Source organism: Polypterus senegalus, chromosome 2 (genome assembly GCF_016835505.1).
Source record: "Polypterus senegalus isolate Bchr_013 chromosome 2, ASM1683550v1, whole genome shotgun sequence".
Taxonomy (NCBI): Eukaryota; Metazoa; Chordata; class Cladistia; order Polypteriformes; family Polypteridae; genus Polypterus; species Polypterus senegalus.
In genome coordinates, this window is record NC_053155.1 from 2,142,204 (window position 1) to 2,153,722 (window position 11,519).

Consider the following 11,519-nt stretch of genomic DNA (forward strand, 5'->3'; position numbering starts at 1 on the left):
ATCAGAAAACCCGGTTTCCACGTCTACCTGTATTAGTTTAAATGGTACTTTTGCCACTCGCAATATGGCGGACGCGCTGACGTATCGTGTCGACTGGGTAACACAGTGAATGTGGCGTCTGCCTATAGATGTCTATGCTACTGATGACGTCACTTCTGATCGCGGCATATAAAGCTGCCACCTTGTGTTTGTGTTTTGGACTCATACCTGTGAATATCTCTCAACTGTTCAACCATTTGGCAGCCAAGGCACAATATTTGGGTTGCTGCCCCAAACCTTTCTGATGACTTTGTGTTGTTTTTGTGACATTTCATTTTGTGACTTCTCATTTTATTGTTATTTTATCTCATTTCTTTTTAAGTATATTTTAACATATGATATTACTGTTTTGGATTGTATTTATTTATTTATTGTTCTTTTTGTTTGTATTATGTGTTGTAGCATTGGTTTGTTTTTCACAAAAGTAGTGCGTTTGCTTTTGTACCCAGATGGAGTGGTGCTAGTAATTTATTTTACAATGAAAATAAAGGCTTTCTATTCTATTCATTCAGATAAATGTACTGAAGTGGTGGTTCTCAGTGGTTCTCAACCTGTGGGGCGGGCCTCCCTAGGGGCTGTAACAAAAAGGGGGCACGAAGATGTGAAAAAAAAGAAAACACGAATCAAAAATATGAAAAAAACATCTGTTGAAACCAAAACAAATTAACTTAAACTACATTCTGATACTAGAACAATACATATAGAGTCAGATAAATGTCGATGAAAGTTAAGTAGGTATAATAAAATATGCATCTACATTCCAAAAAAATATTAGGGGGGGGGGCGCTATTAAAACTTATGAAAACTTGGGTCACAAATACTTAAAGGTTGAAAAACGCTGTATTACATGGATAGATTGGGTAAATGTAACGGTACTTAACTTCTTAACCTCTGACAAAGCAGGGATCTGTTTTCACAGCAGAGCGAGATGAAATCAGCTTACTTTTAATGCATGCAAACGTTGTGGTATTAGTCTAAAACAGGCTTTAAAAAATGATTAACCAGTCTGAAAAATCAAAGTATTCAATGACAGAGACAACTCACCAATTACGTTAGCTGACAATATTGAATCTTTTAAGCGCCGCTGCATGTGGAGGAGAGCTTGTAGCAAGGTTAGATTTCTGGCCGTCTCAAGAAAGATGGCTGCTGCGTTTGTTACGCATTAAAAATGTTCTTACTTGCCTTTCTTTGCCTGATTGTCCTTTTGGCGCGTTATTTCTTTGATCTTTACGCCATGGAGCAGATACAGTATGTCTTTATTTCCTCTACTGCAGTGTTCAGCCGAGGCCGACCTGGGGTTGTACGGGTTGCCGTGTATGCTGATGCCGTACTCAAGTGACGTAAATTCCGCCATACAACATCATTTACTTCAATGTTGGTGGAAACCTTGACATCTCCAAGAGGTAAAGAATTTAGGGGTAACTATTGACTCTGACCTGAATTTTAAATCACATATTAATCAGATTACTAGGACAGCATTTTTTCACTTAAGAAATATAACAAATATTAGACCTCTTATAACATTGCAACATGCTGAGAAATGAGTTGACGCTTATGTTTTTAGTCGACTAGATTACCGTAACTCACTCCTCTCAGGACTATCCGAAAAAGACATCAATTGATTACAACGAGTGCAGAATGGAGCTGCTAGAATCTTAACTAGGAAAAGAAAATCCGAGCACATCACACCAGTTCTGATGTCACTATACTGGTTACCTGTGTCATTCAGAATTGACTTTCAGGGCTGATGTCGACTTTTGTCAAAATTCAGGAGTAGAGGACGGTGTCACAGGAGGCAGGGGGTCAGACCCAGCCAGGAAACCTGGAAGGACCGGGAGGTGGTCTGTTCATCCCCCAGGCCACGAGGAGGCAACCATCTTGGATATTGAGAGGACCACGGGGAAGGAGCAAGGAGGCTCAAGCCCAATGGAGCCTGTGGCCTCTGCCAGGGGGTGCCCTGAACGTCGTGGAGCCCGGGAGATCGACACTTCCGCCAGACCTGGGAGGGTGGAGGAAGGACCTTCCAGGGACGCCCAGAGTGCCTCCGGGTGCAAGGGCAGCACTACCGCCACACCAGGAAGTGCTGCCGGAAGAGTGTCAACAGGCACCTGGAGCACATCCGGGTGGGAATGAAAGGAGCCGCCTCACTCCAATCAGAGAGTCGGGAGCGGGAGCAGGACAAAGCTCCAGTGAGGAGAGGAAAGGCGGCCCACGGACACCGAAAGAGAGACCCGTGGAGAGGGTGATTGGTGCTGGGGGCACTGTGTGCTGTGTGGGACTGTGCTTGAATAAACGTGTGTTTCATAAAGACGTGGTGTTTGTCTGATGGTGTTCGGACCCAAGCTCACAATGGTAATCAGCTGTAAACTGCAACAAAACTCAGCCTTACGTTTTAGTTCGATTCTCTTTGCTAGAAGGAAAGTAACATAGCTTTGTTGCATTGAACCTCGATTCGCTAGGCATGCGTGAGTAGCAAAGAGCAAACAACCTCTAAAATGGCGCTGACATCTAGAGAGAGACCAAAGCAAATGTGCAAAGCAAAATACTCCATGGACGTTTTACGTATTTCCGTTGAATAGGACTCTGACTTGTCGGACTCCGAGTTTCATGCAAGTCGTCTGGAGATGGATATCAAAATGAAAGTGAGGTGCCAGCATCATCTGATCGGCCCCCAGCTGATTGTGGTGCTGAATACTTTCGTGTAGCTGATACGCCTACAACAGCGTTTGCCTGGGAGGACCACCACTTATGATGACAAGAGGTACAAACCATATTGCGTCACACTGCAACTGCCACCGCCACTCACCTGCTGTGTGAAGACAGCCAGGCAGCCGGCCCACCGTGCATTCCTGCTGACCATCGAGGTGCCTCTGCGCAGCGACTGCCACCAGAGATGCCAAACATGCGCCAACAGAAGCCACAGCACATAGCAACAGACGTTTCATGTTGACTTATGTGTGAAACCATTGCTTTGTGTGCTTTTCAGAGAAATGAGTTTTTCGGAAAGGAGTTAAAATCCTGCTGATGGTCGACAAAGCCTTCAATCATCTGCTCCATCTTATATCTCAGAATGTCTGTCACCTTACACTCCAAATCGTAATTTTAGATCTTCAAATGAGGGTCTGCTTAGAATTCCAAGAGCCAAACTTAAAAGAGGTGGTGAGGCTGGCAGACGGCCTTCTGCTGTTAAGCACCTCAAATCTGGAATTCGAGTTCACAGATAGAAATTCGCCAGCTAATACGGTGGAGCACTTTAATAAACAGCTAAAAACACATTACTGTAACATGGCTTTCTCATAGCTTCATTTTAGTGTAACCCTGATATTCTGTATATGGATTTAATTCTCATTTTTATCATGGATTGACCCCTACTTTCTCTGCTGTTCTTTTACCAGTTTTCTGTGGTGGTGTCACCTGATCAGGGCACCACGCCGTCCTTACATTGATGGAGTGAAGGCCAGAGGTGCACAAGACCATCATCATCAAATTCTTCCATGTGAAGCCCGTAAACCCTGAGGACTGATTGAGGTCATTTATGTTAGGGGGGCTGGGTGGTCTCGTGGCATCAGAACCCCTGCAGATTTTTTTGTTTGATTTTTCTGTCCTCCCTGGCCATCGGAGTTTACTTTTATTCGATGTTAATTAGTATTGCCTAATTTTATCCTTATATTTTGTCTTTTTTTCTCTTTCTTCATCCTGTGAAGCACTGCACTTTGAGCTCCATCACTTATATGAAGAAGTGCTGTATAAATACACATTGTTGTTGTTATTTAAAATCACTTTGCATGTAAATAATATCAAATTTTCATCCTGACAATCTGCCAACTCCATTAACCTTCTTGCACACCACATTCTTATCTTATTAGAAGCTGCCAGTACCTTCCAAAAACGCTTCTGTCACCTGATGACGCCCTAGCCCCGCCCACTGGCCCATGCCAATTAAAATATATTTGCATGTTGGGAAATTGAAAATGAAAATGCAACGTGGAAAATGAAAGTTTAATGAGCAGCATGTGCTTATTTGCATTTTAATTTTCCTTTTTGCCGCTTCATTGCTGAAAAGTAAATTTCAAATGCTGTTATGTCTTTCTGTTTTTAAGTTTTGCACCATTCTTACAAATAGACTTTGAAAATGAAATTGCAAAAGCAAGACTGCATTTTCATTGTAGAATTTCAGTTTTCATTTCCATTGTTGCAGAAAATACCTCCCATAATAAGGCAGGCCCTGTGACAGAAGTGGCAATGTCCTCCACTGTAACTCTTCATGTATGTGTGAAGCCTCTGGGAAGTCAAACTCTGCTACGAGTTCTGATTGGACACAAAAACACAAAGAGACCCCAAGGAACTTGATGACTGAAGCCTTCAAAGACAAAGACACTCAGCACAGGGTGTTCTGCTCATTCTTGGTGGGCTTTCCAGCTGATCTCCACACACCTGACTTCTCTGACTAACAGGACCTGAAGACCATCTGTGGTGAAGAGGAACAAACCAAGACATGAAGTGAGAGCTGGTAAGACTTCCACACGTCTTTACACACCAGTGAGCCCAGTGTGTTACACAGCAGTGGGTATGCTGGGCACAGACTGGTGGATCAGCAGTCTGCTTTGTGTTTTATTAACTGAATGTCACTTTGTGTCACATTTGGACTGCACTGTTTTGTTAATTAGTGGACAGTGAAAGGATCTGAGGTTGCAAAGGCCTTCTTAAGAGCGGCCATTTTCCTCTTTTTCTATTCAGTTACTGAAGCTTCAGTTTTCATTGTGTTGTCTTCTGAACGTGTGAGTGGTGAGGAGTTTGTGATGTGGTCATCCTGCTGAGTGTCTTTGGCACTTCATGTCCCCTGCTGGTGTGACCGTGATTGTGTGTGCATATAAGGAGGGGTCACACAAGTGTATTTTTGTCTTTTTTCTTTTGTTCTGTGCTGCTTCCATTCTTTTCTTCCTCTACTTCACTCTCTCTCTTATTTCTCTTTTTCCTCTGTTTCTGAGACACGACATTTTGCTGTAAACAGGAGAATGAAAGAGACAATGTGAGTTCTGAAAGGAGGTCATAAGGTGTGATGAGTAAAAATTAGAAACAATACTGAGAGAACAAAAGAGTATGAAGTCAACAAAGAGATAGGATGAACTGTGAATGTCCTGTGCCACTAAGCTAGTCCTGGGTATCAAAGAGAAACCGGTGGGCACTGGCCCACCCCCCACAAAAGGTATAGATTTATGATCTCTAACTATAGATATGATGCTGGAGTAATAGCTGGGATTTCAGGGTCTACATTGATGGCGTAGCCCCCATATTCACGTCAGGGGCACCAGTTGGGTAGAACATTCAAACTTGACAGAGAGTCAGACTGAGTAGACACTTTTACACGCCTGACGCCTCCATAACTGATAAGTTCATAGTCGGCTTTAGAAGTTTTATTCGCCGGGTTTCCAAGTCACTAGAGAAAGTTTAAAAGTGTAAAGGTAAAAAGATATTTGAGACTTTATTACCCATAATGCTGTTGCATTTAGAATATAACTGTTCTTAATATATTCATGAAGGAAAAAAAATAAATATGTGAACAAGAATCAAACATGTAAGGCAAGCATACTCGCCATCACACCACCATAACCCCAAAGTGCAGAAGTGCAGTGCGCAGCAATAAATAAATAATCCAAATAAATCATCTTTCTCCAGCTGTCTCCCCAGTTCACCACATCGGGCTTTCTCAGCTGACAAAGACCCCCTCAGCTTTCTGGCCGGGCCCCTTTCATCCAACAACCGATAACCTGTGGATTGTCAATGGAGAAAAGCTGAGCTGAACATAATGAGCAACCAGCTGGACTCCCCGCTGACATCCCGCATCACCACCAACACCCACCCTCACGCACCATCATGGACCCCTCTCACTAAAAAGAGCTTCTGTCTCAGTCTGCTGAGGACCACCTGGTACTCGGCACAATGCATGTCTCATTAAACTAAATTGCAATAACAGACGCAGAGTTGTGTTCCTAATGTTTGTCTCCTCAGATGTCCTTTAAATGTCACTTTAAATCTGACTGATTCTCTTGATTCTCTCTGACAGACGATGGCCGAAGCCCAGCTGTTTGGATTACAGGACGAGATCACCTGCCCGGTGTGTCTGGACACCCTGAGTGACCCCATCTCCATCCTCTGTGGTCACAGTTTCTGTCTGAAGTGCCTCACTGACTACTGGGATCTAAGCCAACTGTGCAGATGTCCTCAGTGCAGAAGAACCTTCACCACAAGGCCTGAACTTCACAGGAACACCGTGCTGAATGAACTGGTCAGGAAAATAAAGAAGCCGAGACTCAGTCCTCATTCATCTCAGAATTATGTTGGCCCTGGAGACGTGGAGTGTGACACCTGCACTGGGAACAAGTCCAGAGCGATGAAGTCCTGTCTAACCTGCATGGCCTCCTTCTGTCAGACTCACCTGCAGCCTCACTTTGAGATAGCGGCCTGGAAGGACCACAAGCTGACCGACCCAGTTAGAAATCTAAAGGAGAAGCTCTGTGTGAAACATCATAAGAGTCTGGACTTATTTTGTAAAACTGATGAGACCTGCATCTGTGTGATGTGTGTGGTGAGAGGGCACAATGGGCATACAATGGTCGAGCTTGAGAATGAAAGAAAAGAAAAGCAGGTGAGTGCAGTTTAGTGTTTAATGAAAATAATAAGCAAATGAGAAAAGGGGTTTCTAAATGTAATTTTATAGAAACATCTAAACATCCATTTGAGGAGTCTATCATGTTAGGGAGCTGGGGTCTGTCCTTCCTCATGAGACCGGGCACAAGACGTGATGTGTCTGATGGCGGCGTTCATCATTAGAGCCTTTAGCCAGGCTATATTACACTATATTACAGACAGACAGACAGACAGACAGACAGACAGACAGATAGATAGATAGATAGATAGATGTGAAAGGCACTATATAATAGATAGATAGATGTGAAAGGCACTATATAATAGATAGATAGATAGATAGATAGATAGATAGATAGATAGATAGATAGATAGATAGATAGATAGATAGATAGATAGATAGATGTGAAAGCCACTATATAATAACTGTTAGGGCACATCTGTAACTTTCAGGGCACTTTTGTTCCATGCCAAAAAAAGGGCCTTTTTGTATCCTGAAATGGTGACATTTAATCAAATGTTTAGCTGTGCAGGTTTGTTGTCAGACCCCCTCCTCACACTCTTATACATTTATTTTAAGCCCATTGTCCCCATATTAGGCTGCAGCTCCCAATGCCCTCATACTGGACAAAGACGTCTCATATAATCAATGGACTGGTGCCATTAATAAACCTTAACGATGAGTTCACCCAGTATAGCATTAGATTTAAAGCTCTCTGATGACTGGCAATATGTATTTTGATTTATTTTTGTCATCCTACTCCTAGTATTTCTATTTGACGTATTCTGGATGCCTGTACAGTACTCTATTTGATGTTTGTTCATTTAAAGTTTGAATGTTTTTTTCTTTTTTTGATTGTTCACATTAGTCCTTTAGGTCTGTTGCGTAGTTGTACTCAGTCCTAGTCCTGTATTGTTGCAGCATATTGATTCAGCAGTAGATCATACATTTTAATCTTTTTTGTTGTATTATAAGGCATAGTGACAGTAGATTAAATGACAGAACTGCACAGGGTTGCCCAGCTGATATTGGACTTTGAGAAGCAAGCCCCCTGCGAGAGTGGAAGTTGCATGATGAGGGTCTCACTACCAACTGAGTACTTTTACATGTTACTGTACTTAATAGAAACTCAGCAGGCCGCAGCCTTCCCAGTCAATGTGATTTTTATTTTAGAAAAATCAATAATCAGAAGACAGAAACGCTAGAAGAATATAGCAGACCACTGGCCAAACACTACTGTTGTGGTCCAGCATTCCATTGGGCTGTTAGTTGTCCACTTTGTCCGTTTATTCCTGAAGGTTTGCAGTGATTTGATTTGCAGGTCTGTCTCTGTCACATTTTCACGTCCCCCGTATGTCTGTATGGCCTTTTCTACTGCACTGGTGTGACATGCCGGTCATTTTAAGTGTCCCTTCAAACTGGAACAGCACATCTGACTGCAGGTGTCATCTGGCTGCCCTGTCTGTGATTGCTGAATGGACGAGTTCTGGTGCTTTTGATGCTGAGTGGGAGGGAATAAGCAGGACAAAAATAATTTAAGCATTCAATAAAGCGTATACACTAATAATGGTTCACAATGTATTAGATAAAATGTTGAATTTTTTTTTATTTTAAACAGAGACGTGTCTTTTGATGTGATTTACATATGAAGTGATGACACTCCCAGACCATATAACACAAAAGACTGTTTTTTAAAACAGGAAAGTATTTTGCTATTTTCTAATTCCAGATTTTGGGATGAACTTGTCCTGCGTCCTGTGTAAATGTTTTAAATCTTTACTCTCTGTCTTCACACCTAAACGCTTATTCCAGTTTATCACTTTCATGCTTTGCCACATCTGTTTCTCTTCGCTCTTTGAAAACACTGAGAATTGAATGATATGCTGGTCAGCTGACCTCAGTGGTCCAATCACATGCACTCCCTCAATTCTATCTGATTATTACAAACTGCAGACTGATGGCTCATTAAACTGTCACTGATTACGTTAGTTAGTTAATGTTAGTAAATTAAATTGGTGACTGTGTGGGGGGTCTATAACACACTCCTAAATATAAGGCCTCATCCCTGAATGCTTTCCAGACAAATTCAGACGACCTCACCAAGGTGGGCTCATCGTCCAAATGAAGAGGCCTTGAGTTTAAATTCTGTTTGACAAAATTAACACCCAGGGCCCGCTTTAAAGTTCTGTCTGTCCTTCCTGTTAAACGTCTGCCCCTCCATGTCCTGCTCATCCCCATCAGGTTTCTATCATAATTATGCTTAGCTACATATTAATATAATTGATTTATTTTACTCTCATTATTGATAGCATTCAGGTAAGCATTTTAATGTGTTTCTTATTTGAGTTTTGTACTTTAACCTTGGGTTAGAATTTATGTTACTATGCATTCTTATTTCGCTGCTGTTCATGTTAGAGAATTTAAATACAATATGACATCATAAACCTTCAGAAATACAACAAGCAGATCTGCATGTGCGACACAATCATTTAGACTCCACTCGATAAACAGAAATGAAAGGAAAATAAGGATTTACATTATGTTAGATTTTATTTTTAGTAATTAAAATAATGTTACTATATAAGCAACATATAGCGTCACTTAAATAATATTGTTTTTTGTATAGAATGACAATTGAATCTTAGCAAGACCTTTTACATTTAATAAAAGAATAGCAAACATAAAATGGCCTGATATTAAGGCCTTCTAATATGGCAGTCATCATGGAGAGAATTTCTCAAAGCCAAAACCTTTATAAACATGAAACAAATGCCTTTAGTAGAGACAGTATGGTGATTAAAATCAGATGATTTTAATTCTTAGAATGTTAATGTGGAGAATAAACTGTACAGTAATAAATGGCTTTATTTTAACTTGTAGTATTAGGTGTGTAGTGAGAAGTCAAGCAGAATGGCCCCTTATATTGACTAACTGAGCAGATTACAATATGAAGGGCAACTCAGGCCTGTTCTTCAGGCAGGATGTCATGTAAAGTAATGTATGTGTGATGTGTATTGATAATATCCTGGCAACAGGAAGAAGGGGCCTGAGTTGCCTTGAAAGCTTGCATATTGTAATCTGCTCAGTTCGCTAATTAAAGGTGACATTTTGCTTGACTTCTCACTCCGTTCATAATGGCTAACACAGTACAACACCCTAGTACTACAGTATTAGGTGTGCAAAAGATTAATAAAGTTGTCATTGTCTCCATGTCTTTGTATATTTTTCACAACATCATGGAATTTTGCTGTCACTTCATATGACACAGGGTGGCATGTTGGCACAGTTGTAGCACTGCTACCTCACAGTAAGGTGACCAGGTTTGCCATTTGCATGTTCTCCCCTTGTCTTTGTGGGTGTCCTCCAGGTGTGCCAGTTTCCTCCCATTGTGCAAAGACACGCAAGTTAGGCGAACTGGTGATTCTAAACTGGGCCCTTTGTGTGTGTGTGTTTGCCCTGTGATGGACTGGCGCGCTGTCCAGGGCTTGTTCCTGCCTTGTATCCTATGCCAGCTCTATATGAGACCCTGGTCTTGATTAAGCGAGTCACAAAATGACCTCTTATCATGTGACACAGCTGTGTAGATTACATTAATAGATTTCTGGCGCCGCATGCGAGTGGCAGCCATTCCAGCAGCTCCGTGTATGACTTTATCTTTTTACCTTTTTTCCTATTTTTTTCTCTATTTCACTGATCACTTCTACCACTTTCTTTTATGTGGAATCACTCCCTGGATCAGTATACTGCTGCTGGATTATGTGAATTTCCTCTTGGGATTAATAAAGTATCTATCTATCTATCTATCTATCTATCTATCTATCTATCTATCTATCTATCTATCTATCTATCTATCTATCTATCTATCTATTTATCTATCTATCTATCTATCTATCTATTATATAGTGCCTTTCACATCTATCTATCTATCTATCTATCTATCTATCTATCTATCTATCTATCTATCTATCTATTATATAGTGCCTTTCACATCTATCTATCTATCTATCTATCTATCTATCTATCTATCTATCTATCTATCTATCTATCTATCTATCATATAGCACCTTTCCTATCTATCTATCTATCTATCTATCTATCTATCTATCTATCTATCTATCTATCTATCTATCTATCTAATCTTGTCCAATGTGTGTGTGTGTGTGTGTGTGAATACATCCTGGTATTGACAGGCATCCCATCTGGGTCAGGTTGCTGCCCTGCTTGCCAGGCTGTGAGGGTAGGCTTCTGCACCTTTGCTCCTGAACTGCACTAAGAGGCCTTTTAAAGTGAATACATGGATGAACAGATTGATTTCTTTTGCTGATCAGTTTGGGCAGAATGGTGCCTGCTGGGTGATGCCACTGCTATACAGATCCAGCATCCTGAGTTTTACTAGCACACCTAACCGTTGTACATGTGAACTCTGCATGTTCTCCCTGTGTGAAGAATTTGACCTCCTGTTACAAAAATACAGGCAAGTTAAGTTGATTTATGACTCATAATTGGCCCCAGTATGTGAATGAGTGGGCCACGTGTTAGACTGCCACCGTAGTAATAATAATAATAATAATAATAATAATTCATTTTATTTACAGTATCTCAAAAAAGTGAGTACACCCCTCACTTTTTTGTAAACATTTTATTATATCTTTTCATGGGACAACACTGACGATATGACACTTTGATCCAATGTCAAGTAGTCAGTGTACAGCTTGTACAACAGTGTAAATTTGCTGTCCCCTCAAAATAACTCAACACACAGCCATTAATGTCTAAACCACTGGCAACAAAAGTGAGTAGACCCCTAAGCTAAGTGAAAAATGTCCAAATTGTG